Consider the following 6,000-nt stretch of genomic DNA (forward strand, 5'->3'; position numbering starts at 1 on the left):
CTGCAATTAAAGTATTCATATCAGAAAATTTTTAATGTATGCCTGGTATTAGTCAATTTGTTTGAATAGCAAATTTATGATTCTGCTAATAAAGCCATATTTTTAATTTAGTTCATGCAACTCTTTGAGGTTTTATTTTTTCTTTCGTATTCTACTACTCAAGAGCTTTAAAGCAGACTGGCTTCCAATATCTAGATTTTGTCAATAATTGGGTAGAATTCTGGAAATAAAAAATTTATGTAGCAAATAAATTATATCTTATATGGGTTTATAAATAAAACGTTAAACTTTATTAATAAAACCGCATTCTTTTAACTCTATGTGCCTTTATTTTTCTTTCTTTCATTCTTAGTATTCCAATGCTTAGAAACATAGAGGCAGATAGACTTTCCATAATTGATTATCGTTCATAATATGATAAATATCTGCAATTTAAAAACCACAATGAATGTTATTATCCTTTATTCTTTTCACAAACTGACTGTTAAATAGCTCCAAAGCATTGCATGTCAAATGCATGGTGATCTAAAATGTTCAGATTCATCAAAATCTTGAAATCTGATTTTTTTTATACTAAAAAGAAAATATTTTCTTTTTTATATATAAACATATTTCTTAAATATTTTTATATAAACATTAATTGTGTCTATCTTTAAAAATGTCCACTGCTCAAAAATATAGAGGCAGATAGACTTTTTGTAGATGGTTATTGTTCATAATTTGATAGATATCGGCAATTTAAAAACCACAATGAATGTTATTATCATTTTCTTTATTCTTTTCACAAACTGACTGCCAAATAACTCCAAAGCATTGCATGTCAAATGCAGGGTGATCTAAAATGTTCAGATTCATCAAAATCCTGAAATCTGATTTTTTTTATACTAAAAAGAAAATATTTTCTTTTTTATATATAAACATATTTCTTAAATATTTTATATAAACATTAATTGTATTTATTTTAAAAAATTTCCATTGCTCAAAAACATAGAGGCAGATAGACTTTCTGTAGCTGGTTATCGTTTATAATTTGATAGATATCTGCAATTTAAAGACCACAATAAATTTTGTTATCATTTTCTCTATTCTTTTCACAAACTGGAGATTAAATCGTTCCGAAGTATGACGTTGTAAATACAGGGTGATCTAAAACAATCAGATTCATCAAAATCTCGAAATTTAATTTTGTTGACAATAACACCTTTTTTTTCTTATACTTCAAATACGATATAGAAAACATTAATTGTAAATACTGCTACCATTTTATTTTTTTCAACCCACGGTTCTGAATACATACCTACATCTAGTGGCGTTTTTTATAAACCCTCCTACCACTGCACCTCCTTACATTTCTAAAGCCTCCCCGACTGGCTGAAAGCGAGAGTTAGTTGAATCGTTCTTCCTCTCATTCTAATGAGACGAGCCGTCTTTCAAATCTTGCACTCGTCTTTATTCCGAGAGTCCAATCAAGAGAGCGAATAAAAGTCTCATTCATTAAAAAGAGAGTGAAAGCGGGAGTACATGGAAAGGATTTCGGAAGGATTATCGATTTTTCCCCCAGCGATTTTAATTACTCGATCCTCTTCTTCCCGCCGAGAGTCGGTGCTGGGATATTTTTATTGCAAAATCATGTTTCGCATTTAGACTGCTTAAAACGAAAGAGAGATAAAGCAGCGATTTAAATATCTGAAGTTTTAAAAGGATTATATATTATGGCATCGCGTTTTAACGAAATTGTCATGGGCTTTCAAAATAATTCTCTGAACTGGAAGTTCGTAAACTGCTGAGATTGAGGTTCTTTACCGTTTAGCCAAAATCTGATGAAGTATGATGTAAATATTTTTGTTTAAGACCCATACGAGTTGATTTTTCGTTTCAATCAGGATTTTATGAGTCATTAAATGATTCGCAATGTCAATTGTTCAGAAATTTTAAAATCTACATTTTCAACAATATATTTACATATATTTAAATAAATATTTGACAATTTATATTTTAAATATATAATGATTAATATAAATTTTACGGTAACTCCGAATTTAAAAAAAAATATAGATTATAAAAAATTTAGAAATAATGGAAGTGCATTAATTGTAGAAAGAAATATTCTCAACTTTCCGGTATATATCTGCTATATTATCCAGGGTTTCAATATTACTGATTTAAGAACACCAAATTGTGACTTAGAACATTAACTCCTTTTTCTTATCAATCAATTTAGAAAATCAAAAGATCTTAAATTATAAAATGAAACTTTTTTCTGCCTTGTAATAAATATCTGTTATACTTGCTATTATTGAAATAGTTCCTGATTTTAGAGGGTAATATGATGGCTTGCATTTTGAGAAAATTTTCATTGGTAATCAATTCGCAGAATTCGAAATTCATAAAATGTTACAATCTACATTTTTTAAAAAATTTATGTAAATATATGATACTTAAAGAACTTAAAATTTTTAAACTGCAAATTATAACCTCATTAAAAAATTTGGCACATCCCAACCACCCACCCACCCACCCACCCCCCCCAAATTTTTTTTCTTTAAAATTCTTAAAATTTGTGACGAAAAATGGTAAGGAAAATCATTACGTCCTAAAGTATTTTATTTAAATTTGCAAAATATCCTTGAGTAATATAGTAAAAACTTATTAATAATTACATTTTTCTACTGGATGTTCTTAATTTTGTATCCAAGAAAAAATATTCCCGCAAAAAAAAAAAATATTTAATAATCCTGATGCGATAAAATTACATTTTTAAATATTAATTTTGCGGACTTTTATTGGCCATCAAAATAATTTAACATGTAAGTTTCAAATGAATATATAACCCTTAGTTATTAATCTCTTATGAAATTTTAGCCTTTAAAAGTTAGTTGTCTTTTGAAACCTCTTTTTACAAATTTGAACCTACACAAAGGATTTCCAAAAATTCTAGATTTATTCAATTTGATACTCAGTTCTTGGATTTCTGTTTTCAAGACAAACTTTTTGAAGCTAGGTAGCAATAAACTTGGTATATTAACATCAACTGATTAATAAATATTACAGAATACGGCAGAATACCGCAGATAACTGAAAGGTCAACTCTCACTACTCAAAGATCTACGGAAGAAAATTGCTGATTAATCACGCATATCATCTACTTAGAGATAAGTCTACCGAGCATCCAGCTGCCTCACCCCCTGGAAAAAAACCAGCCCCGCGACAACTAACCCCTCCCTAAACACCACAACATACTCCCGGGCATCCCGCAATTTACTGTATGCGATCATTTGCAAACAATAAGCTGCACTTATCCAGGTATTCTAAGAAATTTATAACAAATCTAGATATATAAGATGGATATTATAATATAAATAAACTAATTAGTTAATCGAAAAAATTTTTTTAGTTACTGTTGATCAGGAGCTTGTCCCCGCCCTTCGGCAAGGCATAGGCCCTGAGTCTTTATTTAAACTAAAAATTACTTATATAATAAATAATAATGTTGTTGGATTTCTGCTTTCAAGACAAACTTTTTGAAGCCAGATATTTAAAACCACAGGTTTATAAAACAGATATAGAATTATTAACAAAATATTGGAGTTGGGTCTAAAATGTTTTTATGTACTCAATTTTACAAAATTTATACTCCAGCAATTGCAAATAATTTAACTAAGTGTAGTTATAAGCAAATATTATTATATTATCATCCTATAATGCCCACATTCGGAAATCGAAAGAAAGATCGTTGCTTTTTTTTTCTCCTCAAAAGCAAGTGCCTTTTTTATCTAAGAATCTCTTTTGGATGTCAAGAAATCACACAAGTTCAGGTAATAACTTATTAACACATAAATGCCCACATTCAGAAATCGAGAGAAAGATCGTTGCTTTTTTTTTCTCCTCAAAAGCAAGTGTCTTTTCTATCTAAGAATCTCTTTTGGATGTCAAGAAATCACACAAGTTCAGATAATAACTTATTAACACATAAATGTCCATAGCAGACATTAATATTAACTTTGGATAGTATTTGATAAAGAGTTTAGTTTAGTTTAGTTTTAGTTACATTAACGTCCTGCTTTAAAGCAACACTAATGCTATTTTGGGACGGACCTTGTAATTTTGAACCGCGATCAGATGACGAGGACGACACCTAAGCTGGCACCCCCCTCTCCACACCATGCCACACCAGCGGGAGGACGTTTGACCGGAACATTTAGTGTGCACCAGACCCGCTTACACGACGGTTCTTCGGTGGAAGCGGGTCTTGAACCTGAAACCCTCCAGTTCCGAAGCCGAGACCTTACCACCAGGCCACCGCGGCCCCTTGATAAAAAGGTATCACTTTTACACTATTGTCCATCTATTCTATCATTTCTACACAATTTCTGACTTTAATTGGAGACGAATCAGTTCTTAGAATACAGCAGACAATCATAGCCGACAACTCCGGTCTGCCATGGCAAATGGAAAAATTTAGCTATCGGACGCCGAAATAGCATAGACGGGAACTATGTTTGAGTCCAATAGACATCACCGACCTACAACCTCTCCCGTAGGAGGTACGTACCGTCATCGGTAGGAAGTAGTCACCCCATATAATTTTTGTAACACCAAGGCGTCGAGAATCAACCACCATACTTGAAACTTCTCATCCTCTTATCTGCGGTACTCTCGGGGGTAGAATACAGCAGATAAAACGAATGTTTGTAAAATAGCATGTTCGAAATGAAGAATGGGGCAAGTGTTTTAGTGTTGGCATTCCATTCCATTATTTATAGCATATTATTTGTATTCAATCGGCTTCATACCATTGCGGACTTTAACAACAATTTTGGACTTATAAATCTTGCTTATCAATCGATTGCCGCATTTCAGCATGAATTTTGCTTGAAATTCAAAACTCCAAAATCTCCTAACACGATTCTAAGTTGGTTAATCTCTGCCTCGGGAGTTTCATTAATGATAACAAACCCGCTCGGGGATCTACGAAAAGTCCGAAATCCAGAAAATGTGGAAAGGGTTTGATAGCATTATGTAGGAATCCCCTTCACTATACTCGGAGACATTCTGTGGAATATAACCGATAGGTGAAAATGGACTGTCCCTACAAGATATTAGTTTCCTTTCAAGGCTCTCATAAAATATAACGCAATTATGAATGTTTTTGTGATTATTTTTAAAAACTCCTATTATTCTGGCGTAGTCTGCATGCATATATGTACTGTTCTTTTTTCAGATATGGAAGATTTGTGCTCGTACCAATATTCTGTGATGTCATCAGTATATGAGTAAAGTAACAAATAACAGTGAGGACTTAAGAAACCGGTGGGATAATATGTAGAAAATTACATGTTCCGATTTTAAACAAAATAGTACGATTTGAAATGATAATAAATACTAATATGAAAAGAATACATAAAACTTGCCTAATAAAAAGAGTATCGCAAAAGTGCCCTCTTAAGTATCTCTCTTAAGAAATGAAATAATCCGAAAGTGATTGCATTTCTGAAATGTATGTTTCTGATAAATTATTATTAGTTTACAATTAATCACTTAATTTAAATTTAATTTTGATTTTATGTGCGTGGCGGAAAGGAAATTGATTCTTTAAGGAAATTGATTCTAAGATCCGATAATATTTAAAATAATGAATTCTGAAATTCATTAAAGAATAATATTGCAAAAGCAAAAAGTAACAAAAAAATAAAAATACACTTTATTAGTGTGCTAAAAAGTAAAAGTTTTTAATAAAAATAGAACGTTCAGAAGAAAATTGTAAAGGTAAAAATGCTGGAAATGCTTTTAGAAAATTTCGCAACGATGAATGTCACAGGAAATTTAGCTTCTTATCATTTAGTAAAAATTAAAGTATTTAATAAATTTAAATAAACTACTCATCTTCTTTTCATTATTTCATTTATATTTCACGATTTTATTTTTATGTCTAGAGTTTTGTTAAATTATAATTTAATGCACTAATAAAAGTGCGCTTATGTTAATATAACATTTTTTAAT

Source organism: Argiope bruennichi, chromosome 10, assembly GCF_947563725.1.
Source record: "Argiope bruennichi chromosome 10, qqArgBrue1.1, whole genome shotgun sequence".
Classification (NCBI taxonomy): Eukaryota; Metazoa; Arthropoda; class Arachnida; order Araneae; family Araneidae; genus Argiope; species Argiope bruennichi.